General features: G+C 34.9%; 1 protein-coding gene and 1 non-coding gene across 3 annotated transcripts in view; one reads left to right on the forward strand and one right to left on the reverse strand.

Annotated features, from left to right (window-relative positions):
* LOC128993365 (ras GTPase-activating protein raskol) overlaps window positions 1-17,584 on the forward strand; it is a 318,987-nt gene that overhangs the window by 82,653 nt on the left and 218,750 nt on the right. The window lies entirely within an intron of this gene.
* On the reverse strand, window positions 12,423-12,494 carry Trnaq-uug (transfer RNA glutamine (anticodon UUG)). Its single transcript has one exon. It is a non-coding gene; the product is annotated as a tRNA-Gln (tRNA).

Genomic DNA, 17,584 nt, shown 5'->3' on the forward strand with positions numbered 1-17,584 from the left:
ATTAGTTTATGAAAAAAGAAACTAAGATTTATTCGGCCAGGTGGTGCTCTGTTTTCAGCTTTCAATAGCTGCATCATCTATACAGGTAGCACCATTGGTAGCGAGGAAAGTCACTTCTTTTGTGTCTTATCATGTACCTACATAAGGATCTCACTTGACTCCTTGGAGCTATCGTCCCTACACATTTTTCTGTCACATTTTTGAAAGATTGGGCAAATGGGTTGGCAATGTGACCCTTTTTCCCGCATATTTTTTTCATTGCATTCTTTCTTTGAATTGTGTTTCATGCGCTGTTGGGTTCCAGAGCCAACATCGTCCTTATTATACATCTGTGTGTGTTCAGGATGACCTTCTTAAGGAATTAGATTACCTACTCGGAGGTAAAACCTGTCATGGATCTTGAAATTGTAGATCCCCTGGGTGATCCTCTCATATAAATGAGCTTCAGAGCTGACCATGGCAAAGACGGAATTGAATTGACGATTTTTTTTTCAAATAATTTCTAGATCTAAACCTCAGAGCTCTGTTTTCAGATTGGGAGTTTCCAATAAGTTCCTGAAAGTGTGGTGAATACCGCAGATAAGGTACACGGTTCTCTCATGGCAACAAAGAGTAACAATTGAACTGTCTCGGCCAGTCTTTTTTTTCTTAAAATGTAAGCCACCAAAATGTTATCATTTTACGTTAATTTTTCCGAGGTTAGATGTATCACCACGGTGGTACTGCAACTCTGTAACCTTAAAATGTTCCATTAGCTGATTGATGCAAGCGGCCACGTTCAAATTTCCTCCAGCTACTCAAAGTTCTTCGTCTTACTGGTGGCATTTAATTTTAAATTTGGATAAAATACTATGGTTAATCAAAAATCAGAAAACACTACAACAGAATTTTGTAAATTACATGATATGGTAATATAACGGGTAACTGCACTGTAAATACTGTAATCACTTTCAAACATCCATTTCATCACACCGAACTGTAAGCAAAACAACTCGATAATTCAGTAAAATACAACGTATGGTAAATAAATTAAACTATTACAAACAATTTGTTGTCAAGTCTTGCTAAGAAACTATTAATTTATGATCCAGACATATTTAACAGATGTTTAAATAAAAGTATAAATTCCGGCTTTGCTCTGGAAGTAATAAGCCCTGCGGTCTGTGGTTAACCTTAAAAATCATTTCAAACTACGTTCATATGTTTAGTTGTAAACAAAGGGAATTGAGTTTTATACAATGCCAACAGATAGCGCTGCCATTCCTTAACTTTTGGCCTTAACTGTACTTAAGGGATGCCTTTTCTTAATTTTCCGAGACGTATTTGCACATCTACGTGAAAATACCTTTAATTTGACACCTCGACGTTAAAATCCGTCAACCCGTTATCGAGTTATAACTGTGAAAATAAAACTGCTTTCATATTAATATATAGATTAACTAATTGCGTTAGTAATATAAATACAGTACTAGGAAATACATTTTCATAATAGAAATATCTCAATTTGATAGATAATTCAAAAGAAACCCATACAAAATACCTCGGACTTTTACATCAGTAACTGATAGATCGATGACACCGTAATACTGCAAACGTACATTTTGCACATACATTACAAAACCAAAGGACGATTACTTTAAAAAGCTGTAACTGTGTTTATAATATTTTGAAACACATTCTTATATTTATATGAATATTATTGATTTAAAGAAAATAACTAAAATATACATGGTACAATTAATACAGAATAAGGTTGGCAATCTTGACAGCAGATTGCAGAGAATGACGACCAATCTCATGACGCTAGAGCTTGTAGAAAGACTTATGTTTATTACTGTACTTTTTGACATGGTGAGATTTGGACGTCGCGCATCAGTAAAATAGTTTGTATTGGACGTAGTTTAACAGCTCAATAATTGTATTTTGGACGTCATGACATTGACTTATATCATTGGACGTCGTGCAAATGCATCCGCAAATTATAGCGCTTATGATAACTATTAGAAATTATCTTGTGTTATCTAAAGTTCTATATACACAAAAACAAACACACGCACACACACTCACAGACAAAACCTGGAAGCCCATTTCTTGAATAAGGGGGCCTAAACAAACAATTCTAGCCAAAACTAAAACTCGATTTTTTTCAAGTACGCTAGGAACGAACCCCGAATTGCTTTTCAAAATTCTTCAGATTGGACCTAGGGATTGCGGCAATACACTTACATCAAACACATTACTTACATCAAATCCATTGGTGATTTGGTGGGATATGAACCCAGGGCCTCAGAGACCAGAGTCCCGCGCTCTAACCACTAGACCAGCTCGCTCCCAAAACTCAAAATGTCGTAAAAAAAAAAAATGCTTTATAACTTATGTATAAAATCACGATTGCAAAGCCTACTTGTAGCTTCACAAAACCAGGTCTGGATATAAAATTTTGAATCACACAAAACTTAGTGTAAAAGTATGGTGTCAGTGGAATAAACGAAGTAAAACTAACTGTGATAAAACTAACTTTTATAAAAACCACTTTAACGATTAAATTAAGACAAAAGTTATATACCCTGACTCCGAAGTGCTATGGCATTTTGAAGTCACGAGACACAAAGCATTTTGGCGTCACAGACTTTCGGAGTCTGACTTCAAAGTGCTGTGAAATAACTCAAAGTGCAGCATTTCGGCGTCATGCTTTCGGCGTCACGATTTGACGCCGAAGTGCTGGATGTCAGTGCAAGTTGACTTCAAACTGCTGTGAATTCAAACATATATATATATATATATACAGGGTGAATTTTAAATGAGTTCCCCCCCTACTTTTTTCTACATTTCTAAAGATATCATCTCCGGACCACGTCAGATCATTGTTGAGTAGTAAGAACTTCATTTTGACTGGGTATACATTTTTGGCCGCCATCTTGGATCCGCCATATTGGATACAAAAATTTTTTTTCAAATGTAAAGGTAGGGTTGTGACCCTTTATTTCAAACTAGAATTTTACGCTGATTACAATGCCGCAATTAGATTTTAAAAATCTTGTTCCGTTCTAAAGTTATGAGGACTTTTTATAACTTTATTTTTAGCGCATTTTAACATTGTGCATTTACAAACTAAGACCATAATCTCAAAATAGTGCTAGATAAAGATAAGTATACACCACCATTCATTGTCGACATAATTTCACTTGGTTATGACGGATGTAGTTTTTTCAGCCGCCATCTTGGATCCGCCATTTTGAAATGAGATCAATTAATTTAAATATGAAGGTGGTGTTGCGACCTATCATTTTGAACTACTTTTTTATACTGGACTCAATGCCGCAATCCGTTTTTTGTTATCAAGCTGTCTTGATGAAATATTAAAATACTCTTATTTAAAATTTCAATATTTCAAAAATCAAAGATGCAAATGAAAAACGGATTGCGGCATTGAGTTCAGCATAAAAAAGTAGCTCAAAATGATGGGTCACAACACCACCTTCATATTTAAATTAATTGATCTCATTTCAAAATGGCGGATCCAAGATGGCGGCTGAAAAAACTACATCCGTCATAACCAAGTGAAATTATGTCGACAATGAATGGTGGTGTATACTTATCTTTATCTAGCACTATTTTGAGATTATGGTCTTAGTTTGTAAATGCACAATGTTAAAATGCGCTAAAAATAAAGTTATAAAAAGTCCTCATAACTTTAGAACGGATCAAGATTTTTAAAATCTAATTGCGGCATTGTAATCAGCGTAAAATTCTAGTTTGAAATAAAGGGTCACAACCCTACCTTTACATTTGAAAAAAAATTTTTGTATCCAATATGGCGGATCCAAGATGGCGGCCAAAAATGTATACCCAGTCAAAATGAAGTTCTTACTACTCAACAATGATCTGACGTGGTCCGGAGATGATATCTTTAGAAATGTAGAAAAAAGTAGGGGGGGAACTCATTTAAAATTCACCCTGTATATATATATATATATATATGTGGGTGTGTCCGTTAGCACGATAACTCGAGCAAAAATGATCCGATTTTGATGAAATTTGGTACAAACGTGTAAACCTACGTTTATTCGAACGAGTTCGCGATCCAGCATGATCGGACCATGGGAACGGGGGTTTACGGGGGGTTTAATGGGGTAAAAATAGGTTTTTCCCATTTTTCACCCAAAAAACATAAAATTTAGCAATTTCTTTCCAAACCATTTTGTAGAGCTTAAAAAAACAAATAATTTAGTATATTGAAGCGTTATTATGCGCCTAATGGTTACGGAGAAAATTCCAAAAAATTTTAAATTTAAAATTCCCATGTTATTCTTATGGAGAATAAGTAAATTGTTGTAGTTTGCTTGTTTATGAACATATTTTGATCAAATTTGGAAAATGTTTTTATTTCTTACTAACTATTAACGTTTTACAAAAAAACAGTTTTACCCTCCCTGATGCAGCAAACCTAAGTACTAGTTAAACTAATTCTATTTAAATAGAGAATAAATGTTATTTTTAAGTAGACATTTCAGTGTAAATCCAATCAGTCAAATGGAAATTCGCTTAGTCTGCAGGTTTGCTGCGGCGGGGGTATTTTTGAACATTATGGTATTTTACCCGACAACGGATTGGTATGTAGAGATGTTCCCGAATCAAGGTGATCCACTAGACTATCATATACCTGTATCACCAGACTGTCAAAATCTCCACGGAATATCCACTCTGACGAAGACACAATCAGTCATCACTCTGCAAGGTTCTTTCACAAACTATTCATCCTACACATACGGGTCACCGTGACATTTCGTTTAATGTTCAGTCAAACTCATATAAAGCACAGCAACACCGCGACTCATACATAATACATCAGATTGTATAAACATCTGGGTTTATTGTGAATTACAACAGGATATTCTAGCCTCTGATTTCCCATTGTCATCGAACAAAGCCCATTGTTTCTGTTGCGTCTTTCGATCGTCGAAACGTATCGTATGACTCATCCACGGTTGGTTTACCTGAGTACAGTACAGTATGTGAATAGGCTCTTATTTCAACCTCCAGTGAACAATGTGTTGCCAAGCAAACCTTGAATTTTGAGTATTGCTCACATTTACATTTGTTTTTTTATTTAACGGAATTGCCCAGTTTCTTTATTGGTAAATCAGCCTTGACTGAGTTGTGCACCACCTTAAAAAAGTTGACTTTTCTATACAAGGAGAAAAGTAGTACAAATACTCATCAGCACGTAAACCCTAATGGCCGTAAAAGTAATATTGATAAACGTAGGTAATAATAGACTTTTCGTCCTTGTGGTTTAGTTTAGCTGAATCATGGTATCATGGTATCATGGACGATATCATGGTAGCCTATGTATCTATCTGGTAATTGCAGAGTTTATGTTAACCATTTATTTCTTGTTACCCAACCGACTTTGAACCAAATACAATAAAAAACAATCTTTTTGAAAATTATTACTTGAAAGCATAAAAATACGTCAAATAACACTTGTATTAATATATTTACACTCATACTGTTCACTCACAAGACGGTAAATACAAAGATGTAGTTACAAAGATGTGGTAAGTGGTGATCGTTTTCGACTGGACACTCCAATCATCATCATACCCAAAGGCGACTCAATAGATTCGCCTTTGGGTCTAATGATGATTGGAGTATCCAATCGAAATTGATGTACACTGACCATCTTTACTTGTATTTACTGTCTTGTGAGTAAACAGCATGAGTGTAAATATATTAATACAAGTGTTATTTGACGTATTTTTGTGCTTTCGGGTAATTTAATAATTCGTACAATTCTAAAAAGAAGTTATTTTAATTATTACCTATCCTCTTGTGATCTTTCGTCAAGTGTACAATGCGATGTATCAGCTCTCACCATTCAACCACCACTGAAATTCTTCAACGCTCAAAGTTTTGACTGTCCAACAATCAGCTGATCAGCCCCAAACTTAACAATCTGTCCACACTTATGTAAGGCTGGTGACGTCACAGCCAATTATTTGCTCAGATAAGGACAGCTGAGTGTGAGTGTAATGGCCATACACACTTTGTCGTGCTAAACTGCTAATGAGAGCCGATAGTTCTGTTGTATGTCTGTTTTGCCTTTCAGGGGTTTGGATCAAAACTTTTACTGGGGAAATGTTTCCTGATTTAAACACGTTTTTATCAACACGAAAATAAATGGTAGTGTAGGGTTTTTGTACACCAACTGAGATGGGTATAGTATTTTAACTTATAAAGGCATACGTAACTTGTTAAGGCTACCTGTAGTCGATTTGAAATGTAAAGTAATCAATTGATCAATGTACAGTAGAGAGGTCAGTTTGAAAAAAATAGTGTCCTGAGATTGAAAGTGTCCAAAAGTAAAATTGTGCTGTTTGGTAAATGTATGCAATGTTTTATAATCGTTTGGCGTAACTAGGGAGTTGTTGTTCATTATAATATTCTCTGTATCTGAGAGTGCCGTCATTTGTATCGAACATATTCAGGTGGACTTTAAACCAGCAGATCCCGGTATCAATCATCTTCATCCATACCTGCCGTGGGATTCTAAAATGGATGCATATGTTTTGTGATAGCGTAACTAAAATTTAAAGTTAAAACGGTAACATCCAGCCTCAAGAAATGAGTCCCCAAATCGTATAATTTCTATTCCCAGTACGGATGTCATCTCTGATCACCCACCCGTGACATCGGTTCAATTCCCGAGCAGTGACTCGCCTGATCTCTCCGTATCAATTTTCAAGTTTCTCCTTGTGTTCGAAAGTAGTGCCGCGACGAGGACCCTGGTAATTTCTCGACTAGGCCATGCCAATTACAGACCATTTCTGGACAGGTTATACTTTTAATCACGTGAGAACATTTCCGTTCCTCAATTAATACCCGTTAAATGGCCATTCTTTTGGGGATTGTCTGGTCCTTCTGTGCGTGATAATTGAGCTTTCGTTCGTCATAGAAAGACCTACTTTGAGTTTGGAAGTTTGAACTGAAGTTGCTTTTTTGGTTGAGGTATAAAGTTGTGCCTTTGAAAGACATCCTTTGAAAACATGATCTATATGGATCAGCTGTCGCCAATTTTTTACTAAAAAGAATGTAGTTGTGTGAGCGAGTCACAGATTGCACTAGTGTCTAAAACTCTATTTTGTACTTAATTTTTCGTTACTGATATAGTTGGTGGGTCACAACAGTTGCTATAGCTCATAATAAGTAATTCCATCCCATTAATTCAAATAATATAAGTTTGACTTGGTAAAAACCATCATGTAATCGGCAGAAATCAGTGATTTAGATCAGCGCAATCTGTAGGTGGCTCACATCAACTAAGACAAATTTTATTAAAAACCTGGCTACAACTTTAACATGGGAATGGAATCTCTAGTGGTACCATACCTATAGGTATAATAGTTGTCTCGAATCCCAAAAACTTGTGTAGGAGAGTTCGTTCGTCCCATAATTGCACCATCAACATTAAACAATACGTTGAAACAATTATTTTGGTTTTGAGTAAAAATAGATTTTAATCTTGCAATTTCTTTAGTTCTTCACAGAGTACATCTTTGTGAGTCCTTTGAACGTAAAGCGTTTTAAAACCACCATTTTTGCAACCTCTATCTTACATACATCAGTTTTGATTCATATGAATCTGTAATAAAATGTTGCCCAAAACAACATCTAATACATGATCCAATTTTCAATAGTGTCACGTATATGTATACTCAATGTTTTTAGTCAATCAGAACATATTAAATCATCTTCTTTAATTCCAAAGTTTCTCAATTCGTTTTGGAATTAACCAGTCCTAAATTCATAACACTCTTAGAATATTCAGTATTCAACCCTTATGACCAATATTTTGTAACCGAAATCCGCCCATTATCCAACGGTACAATTCCAAATCCGACTGTCCGGTGCCCACAGATGTCGTGACTACCAGAGACCACCAGAGGTCACTGCCCGAAGCAGACAAATCTTGCATCACCATTGTGCCCTCGGATTGCACATTCAAGTCGATCAACGAACGTAAATAATGCAGCACCGGTAGCAACAGCGGTTCTCGCGGCGAAGACCGGACCAGCTACAGCTGTGATGCAGCATTGAGTGGATAGTGAGAACTGTGGTTGGTACTCGGTCTTAGTTAGAATACTCCATTTCAAGGTATTTGTAAGTTTATCAAAAGATACATTAATCCACCAACTTACTTGGTCGTTACTTATTTTACTTGGTCGGTTCGACTATTCGTTCAATTTGAGTACTCGGTCAATTTTCATCCTCAGGTGAAAAAGTGTTAAAACATTACAAGAATATACATTGACTATACACTGAATATACTTCCTAAGTACTGTAATGTAAAAATTTGAAGAAGAAAAACACAAATGTGCTATCTGTTGAGATAGTCTACCAAATTAATGACAATATTCTGTGTGATAAATCAATCAGCTGTTTGCTGTGGTACTGCATTGATTTAATAAATGTTTAACCCAATACACTAGTACTCTCAGGTGATATGGTCCTGAACTTCATCTATTTTCTTAGCTTCAAATTTTTACATTACATGGAAAGTATATTCTGTGTATAGTATATGATAGTACACAAACCCGGAACCCCGCCGAAGTTGAAGTAAAATGACTGAACATAGATCAAACAAATCCCAGGCAGTAACATTATAGTAGAAGCACGTACAAAGAATTCACAAAAAAGAACTTTAAATCATTTAAACTGTATCATTTACTGTAATTACTGCAAAAATTGTATTCCTGGTAGAATATAAATATTATTATTCTTTAAACAATTGTTTTTAAAAGTTCAATTTTTGCAAACGATAAACATTCAGCAAAGTATACTTACGTGATTGCCAATTTAAATTACAGTAATTAACCGATACAATAGTGATTACATTACAATAAGGTTCCCTCACATGATTATAAACCAAACAATTGAATTCCATTCGTAAAAACCACGTGAGTTTCGTATCTTAAGTGCACGTTGCATTATTGTTCCTTTAAATACCATATCGTAGCACTTGTCCTATCAAGTACTTAATCATTATCAGAACTCACAAGTGTCTCAAATAGCAGCAAATATCTTGCACTAGTGGGTGTAAGTTGGGACGTAAGTTATGAAACTCATTGAGCAACTTTCGCTCAAACACAATTTTGAACCTCGATTCGCCGCCAACGCTGCTCTCCAAATGAGAAAGTTTCTCAATAAAACGTTAATCGCTTTTTGGTTCAGAAGTTTTCGCGGGTAAATCATTGAAATGTTCCGCGCTCTAACTACCAGGAATGTTTTGATACCAAAGTTTTAACGCGAAAATAGTTGGATCGGTTTCAATTGAATTTATAGCTTTAATATAAGTTTTGTTTGTTCGATTTTCTGGAAACATCACTTTGTAAAAGGAAAGATAGGCGAAATAACAATGTGTTTCTCTCCGTTTATAAAATGATTTTTATTATCAAACAACTCATAAGATATTTATTGTACTTTCAAGTATAGGCTATGAACCAAGTCAATACTGTATGTAGAGTGAACGGTCCTGTATAGGCGAGTTCTACGACCTTAAGTTCACATGGGAAAGGTTAAAAGATGACGTTTTTACTACAAAACAGCAATTATACAACACAGCACAAACAGTACAAAACAGCAATTAGACAGTATTTCAAGTCTACTTCAATTCCATACCAAATGAGAGAGCCCTAGTAACCCAAGGCGAGTTCTATTACCTTAGTTTCGCTTTTCAATACATCCTCGAAAAGAAAGTAATGTATGCCTGAAGGCGACTTTCTCAGTGGTCCAGTGTCCAGACAGATGTGTAGCAAGTTTCTACTCTGTATCCCGCGGTGACCTTGTACAGATTACTCGCTCTAGAGCAGTTAACAGCTGATCAGCTGATCACACTAGTCACGTGACGACTTTCTCACTCTCTGACGCTTCACACCAGCTGATGCAAAATGAAGCTGCGACTTTCTCACAAGACACACCAAAACATAAACGAACATCCTATTGGAAATATAATTATGTGTTTGATATGTTTTTTTACTTTGCTGTTGCAGGTGCGTACTTTTTATACGTGTTCCAAGTTAATATGAATACAGACTGGGTGTAGATGTAGAATAAGAATAAGTGGGTGATTTCTTTGGGGTTGTTACCAAAATATTGGCTAGTTTTATGTATAAAAAAGCAAAATGGTGAATATCTGGAGGCATTTCGGACATACCTTTGAAAGATAGTACGAAATATTGTATACTAAATTCCTGAATCTTTTTTGGACACCCTGTATTCAGAACTTCAGCAGTCTAGAAAGACCCAGTACCTGAATGCAGTCGGTATTGCAGAGCACTATATTATAAACGGTATTGCAGAACAGTAGACCACAGTCTATATTGCAGATCAGTAGACCAAAGTCGATATTGCAGTTCATTAGACCACAGTCTATATTGCAGATCAGTAGACCACAGTCGATATTGTAGTTCATTAAACCACAATCTATATTGCAGATCAGTAGGCCACATGTTTGAGTTTGCGAGGTCACTGCCATAGCAGGCTCCTGAGGGCCACATTTTGACCTAGTGGCATCTACAGTACAGAATATTAATAGGGGGCCATTGTACCCCATGTTTGGCACCCGCAGTTAATTAACTTGCCACAACACCAAGCAACTGCAAGTCATGCATCTACCTTGTATACCAACTGTCTACAACAACTATTTTATGCATAATAATTGAATATGAATTTTTCAGTAGAGAATGGATTTTGAATTACAGTGTTGTCAACACATTCTGGGGTTTATTTTGTGCTGCACCTTTTTTGTTACTTCTGGCACAGACTATAGAGCAAATTATAGTTTGGAGTTACTCTGTAGCTTCTGAACACTAGGTGAATGGTTGAGCGTGTTTCTTGGCGGGTGATCGGCGGAAAGCGCATATTTTGGCGGTGGTCCTACTCCACCGTTCCTCTGGTTTACTGTTCCTCCGGTCCTCTGCCAGCGGCTGTCGTCGTATCCAAACACTGTCATTCCACTTTCAGACCGTAATATGTAATCAGTGACCTCAGGCTACCTAGTGATCTGCAGCAAAACGCCGACACGGCGACACGTCATGTCAAGTATACGTTGGACCAATAGCTTGGATTTTCATAAATGACGCAATGCTTCAATTTTCATCTGTGACGCAAAGTGCATGGATAAGGGATAAAACCGTTTAAGTAATTAAGTTAGTTGTTCTTCTTATCGCTTGGCTAAATATAATCAGCTGGAGTCAGCGAAGACGAACGTTTAACATTGACTTTGAATAGTACTGGTATAAGCATTGAGTAATACGCGTACGTGTATATTCAATGGTACAATTATACTTGTGAATATAGTTGTGTATTGTGAAGGTTTATTTATGTTGTTTTACGTTTTGACGTTTGAGTGAAGGGTTTTTGTAGATGAGAATCGTCTCTGCTTTGGAAATCTTGTTTTTTACCATAGTCCATTAGATACAACTGCTGAAGGCGATTTACAATTATATGCTAATAAATTAACCACTAATATTGTTGTAACTATTGTTGATACGAGTAGCTGTGGTCCGATTACTTTTGCAATCGGGGTTGTAATTGCGAATATTCTATGTAACGCACGAGTGGAAGGCTTTATTGCATTGGTTTCATAACAATAGACCCTGAAACTATATTCTAATGAGACCACACTTATATTGTGTGTTGCAAAGAATTGTTGTTAAATTAGTTAGGTAGTCACGTACTAAGTTTGCTAATATTTAAGAATATTTTATTTATTGCTGTAAAATGTTTGGACCTTTTGCCGTGAGTTCTCTACCACTACATTTGCTAGTAGTAATAACACAATTTAAGATTAACTTCGGTTCTAACCTAACATAACAAAACCCAACCTAAAACAACCCACCCTTAAACACGATTAGGTATATAGCATTTGCAACTTTAAAAAACTAGTATAGCGAATTTGAAAAGATCCAAAGGGTTGTGTAATTTATATTAATTTATTCTTTTGTTAAGTGTAAAAATAACAGTTTTTTACATTTGGATAGGATAATTTTTAGGGCTAAAATGGTGGTAACTTACCAACAATTAATTGTTTGTTAAATGCTGATTGTTGTTATGTTCAATCAATCAATTAATTCGTGACATGTATAATGAGTAGTGTGAGTAATAAATGAGTAATAAATGAGTAATAAAATCAGGGTATAAAATGGAGTGTATAATTTATGTTCAGTAGCTTTATTACAACAAATTATCTTATAACCTAGGCCGCCGATTGTCAATTTACTGTACACAAAATTAAGTCCCCGCACTGCGATTTAAATAAAAGTATAAATATGACGTTTTATATTGGTAATTCTCACTTTATTATACATTTTCTTGCACATTACAATATATATTGCCTATTGTTATTGCATAAAAAGATTAGGTCCCACCGAGATTTGAACTCGGATCGCTGGATTCAAAGTCCAGAGTGCTAACCATTACACCATGGGACCGCTTGTTCACCGCCGAGTGCTGTACAATATTGAAACAAGTCGTTGATTAACATACTTATTAGGTGTACATTATCTTATTTTATTATCATTTTTTTATGATAACGTTGATGGAAGGGCGAAATGAGCGTATACAATCTGAAGAGAAAAATAATTTAATCAATTGTACTTGATTGACAATGCTTAAATTAATTTATGATGCATTTATTGAAAATCCCTTAATATTTTACCAAATAACTTGTCTCGGTAGTTTTTTTACGAATACGTACCAATGACTTTTTATAACAAAGTAGTATTTCATTAAGTTAACGTTTAACTTATTAATGTAATTTATCTCACTAAACGCTTAACTTATTTATCTATTTATTTTACTTGTCAATGTTATATTTATTTACTATATTTCTTTATTCTGTTACAGGTAAGGAGTTGATGTCAGTAACATATCTTGAGGTAACACTTAATATTATTGTTTATGATTATATAGTAATCATTATCTCTTGTCCATTGTTCTTGTGGTACCTTTATACGGATTCTACAAGTAAACTAGTTGTTGTAAAATATGAAGCCTGTATAGGGATGTTTCATGTCTCGTCATGTACGAGTTTCTACGATCTCGATAATTTTCCTTAATGAATTATTCAGGTTGCCCTTTTGTTGATACTAGAGAGAAAACAAAAATAACGTTACGTTTTTTTAATACTTTTAAAGATAGTAATATGATCTTTAAACAACGTCTACAAGAATTAATACAGGATTAATATACCTTAAGTTAAATTTAGCTTATCCTTAATTTACAAGCGGTTATATTTTTTAATCCATGGTTTCAATAGAACCAAAACTTGCTGGTATTTTGACTGCACTTTATTGACATTTCCACCCCCCCCCCTCCCCCCCAACTGTTCTGCCCCTTGCATTCCGCTCTTTAGTTTTTGCAATTACAATCGCCCAACCCCTCTACTACGTTCCCTACCCATCTCCCTTATTATATTGCCCTTTGCATCCATTCTGGGGGATCAACAATTTGCATTTTCGTACTATGACACCGTAGATTAATTTTCCTGGAGCTAGATATGGAGTGTACAATGTCTATACCATGTGACAATTGAGTAAGATGTTTTCACTTTATTTTTAAGTTATTTTACTATGTTTAAATTATTAAGACCACTAGAACTTTATTTTTGCGAACGTTTGGTTCACTGATGTTAAATCTAAAAACTAAATGCCGACAAGGAAGTGACATCTGGGAGTGTTTTGAGTCGTAATAGAAGACAAACAACTGAAATAAAATAGCAATACGTACAAACATGGTTAAGCTAATATTATTTGACCTATTGTGGTAGGTTTGTTGGAAATTGTGTTCCTATTTCAGCACGATGCAACAAAGTTGATAATCTTTTGTTCCATTGTGTGTACAAGGCGCCACCCAGGGTCGTAAATGATCGAATTTCACGGTAATTCCGCCGCCGATGACGACGTTCACGCTTGGCCCCCGTGGATACTGAAATACAAATACGGGGTGTATCAGAATTCAGAAATAGAATTACGACTGGCCAGCCTGTAGAAACAACGCTTTACATAATGACACATAGATGATAATATTGCATTTAAAACATTTACGAATCTTTACCAATCTAAATTTTATATGCTTTAAAAATAACAGAAGTAGGCCTACTAAACATTGTATGAATCAAATTTTACATAGAAATTTCTTCATATACTGTTTTACCAAATCAAATCTCAATCCAAAAAACCTTAATTATATTTACCAAATTTATAATTCCATATATTTTAATTACATGCATTTGCTTTTCGAGTGATAATTCGAGTTTCTAATCGACATCGATCACCATAGCACTACTAACTTTCGTATGTATAATTACCGTCTTGTTATGTTTTAAGTGTTATAAGACGTACTTTTATTTACTCTCCAGATATAAAAAATGAGGCACAACAGTTGTCTCCGATGTACACATTCTATTTTTATCTTCACATCATTTACTTAGTTAAACAATCAAAATATTCCCCACAAGCACAAAACTAATTAAATAATAAACACAATACCATGAATAACTCGCTTAACTTTTTGTTTACAGACAATATATATTTTCAAGAAACCTTATTTAAATTTTTATCATTCGAATACAATCCCTTAAAATTCCAAAAGTTGCCACTTGCGAAATCTAGGCCTACTTATTGCAGTTATTTTTGCTACGCCTGCAATTCACTTGACACTTCAGTTTCACTTCCATGTTCAGCAGTTGGTTGCCTGCGTTCGGCAAGGCGCTGTGGCGCTGCTAGGTTTTGCCGTCAAGTTTACTTTGCTACCTACAAAAGTAGTTCTACATCAGCGTTATTTCAGGATCTGAACTCGAGCCAACGGTGTGTCAACAGTTAATGACCCTTTAAAATATTGAAATTATCGAGCAGAAGAGAACTTTGCACCGCTTTTAAGAGCCCGCGTAAAACTTAGAGCAAACATTTTCATAAATCTCATTGATATCGTATAAATCGAGACAATCGAGTCTCAGTTTTGTCCACAGCATTTTTTTGTTTAGCAAATTTATCCTTACGACTGGTAGAGTTTCATTCAAATTTGTGTCAAAAAGTTGTTATGCGCATTAAATTTTTGCAGAACTGTACCATTTTTAAGTTTGAGATTTACATTATTGGTAGCTTAGTTTGTTTAGACTCTATTAATGTCCAACATAAGAAAAAATACATTTATATATTAATATAAAAATACACACTGAACTTTAATTAAAAATTATTCACGTATCAATAAGGTTTTAGTTTTAACATTACAATGGGGTGAGAAATCCACTTGCATTATTGAGACAAATTCTATAAACTATACTGTATTTTGCTGTGTATGGGTAAGTTAGAAATGGATATTTAATTTCTAATAATTAGGCCTATTAATTTTCAAACGTTACAGTACTTTGTTCATTGACCATTATCTCCAATGTTTATGCCATAGGGCATAGATTAGCCAAGGTTTCACTGGTAGACGGCAGCACCGTCGATCCTCGCGTAGTTCAAACTGTCGCCACCAGAATGCGCTGGCTGATACTGTGTTATACATTATAACAATACTGAATGAATGTGTAAATTTTCAATATTCTAATTAAGTAGTGTGTTATGTATTACAAATTTTATGGAACTAATTTTTACCTTTTTAATTTATTACTAGCACATTTCAAATACAAACCAAACAAAATTCATAACTAATTAGGTTCACCGGAATTAGGCTAATCTTTCATTGACTGTAGATACTTCAAATACCGCAGACATCCCACTTATGTGAATAAACTAAATAGCATTGACTTTAGATACTGTACTTCAAGCATAGATGAAGTAATATAATATAAGTAATATTATATTACTTCATCTATGCTTCAAGTAGATATTCTACTGTTGACTTTTGATACTAGCCAGTAGATGTCTCATTTATATGAACCAGTGATACTGTAAAGAGACAGTTCATTTACGTAAACCAGATGTAGCATTGACTTTGGAAAAATATTTGACTAATATCATGCTGTCTCCGCTCAATTTGGAAGCAGACAACTGTATTGTACAATAATCTATGATTGGACACCTAATGGTTCTATTTTACAACTAAAAAACTTTGAGGTTGCGTAAGGTTGAATAAGCGGGGTACCGGTAGCGGAATTTTACCCCCTGGACAAACATGACGTCACAAACAAGGGGGTAAAATTCCGGCCGCGAAAATTTGAGTTTCGCGACACCTGTTCAATGGATTAAACGCGGAATTTAACGTATATTTTCACGGTTGTGAATTGAATCAGAACAGATCAAATTATAAAGACCTAGAGTGTACGGGCCGGATTTTTACCCCCGGACTTTTACCCCCTGGCCAGATGTATAAATGAATGAGAATGGTTAATTCTCTTCATTCAGTAAAAATGTTATTATTAAGTAGCCTATCTTAATTTATTTGCAACATCAATTATTTGTATTTGAACAGGTTTTTCATTTTAATTTTGAGATTCAAGTATCAGGATTCGATCATTGAAGCCAACTGTTGGTTAATATGATCAAATTTAAACAGCGAATTCTGTTTACTTAGTTGAGATTACAAAATAAATAAATAAAGATAGGCTACTTAATGATAAAATGTTTACAATTAAATAAAATAGAAATAAGAAAATCAATCATTCTTAATTATTTCTATATCCGGCCAAGGGGTAAAATTCCGGGGTAAAAATCCGGGGGTAAAATTCCGGGGGGCAAAAATCCGGGGGTAAAAATCCGGCCCGTACATCTTCAGTTGTCTAAACTCTAGTTATATGGACAGGGGGTAAAATTCCGGTTTTTATCGCTAATCTAATTAATCACGTTCTGTCCATTTTCATTAGACTTCCAAATCCGCGGGGGTAAAATTCCGCCCGCGAACAAACTTTTGAGCGCTCAGGTTACTACGTCATAGTGACGTCAGCTTTGACCAGGGGGTAAAAATCCAGGGGGATAAAATTCCGGCGACCCGAATAGGCCATAGGGCTGATCGACGATTTTTGATGGTTAGGGCACAGACAATATAATACTTTAATGTTTCTGTATATGTTACTTTAAAGTTAATGGTTACTAGTGTCCCTGTTGCTCGAAATCGAGCAATTGCTAAGTATTACAGGCGTTATTTTAAACGAATAACAGTCATAATTTTTGATGACTTTAAAAAAGATTCGATTCAAAGATAATGGAATACTGAAGATGTACATAACAGATCGATACCTATAATCAACATTTCTTGTAAATATCTTATCATTTTTCAAAAGCTGATCTGGTTTTTTGGTTTTTTCTACAAATAGCCTTACTCATAGCCGCTTTAGGTTGTCCATAATAATGATTATAAATATAAAAAAAACACATTATTTCTATTTCTTCTCCTTGGTGGTGTTCTATGACTTTCTTATGTTTCCATAATTTGCAAATCGCCTCTTTCAATGATTACTAAGAAATGCAGCATAGTGTTAATTCAGTTTTCTTTTTAGTATATAAATTTGTCCAGACTCTCTGGTTTTTTTCCATTGTAATATTTACGCCAACCCAAATTCAAATAGTAACTATTTCAT

The sequence above is a fragment of the Macrosteles quadrilineatus genome, unplaced genomic scaffold (assembly GCF_028750875.1).
Source record: "Macrosteles quadrilineatus isolate MER2022 unplaced genomic scaffold, UCM_ALF_1.0 Scaffold_4__1_contigs__length_99947679, whole genome shotgun sequence".
Taxonomy (NCBI): domain Eukaryota; kingdom Metazoa; phylum Arthropoda; class Insecta; order Hemiptera; family Cicadellidae; genus Macrosteles; species Macrosteles quadrilineatus.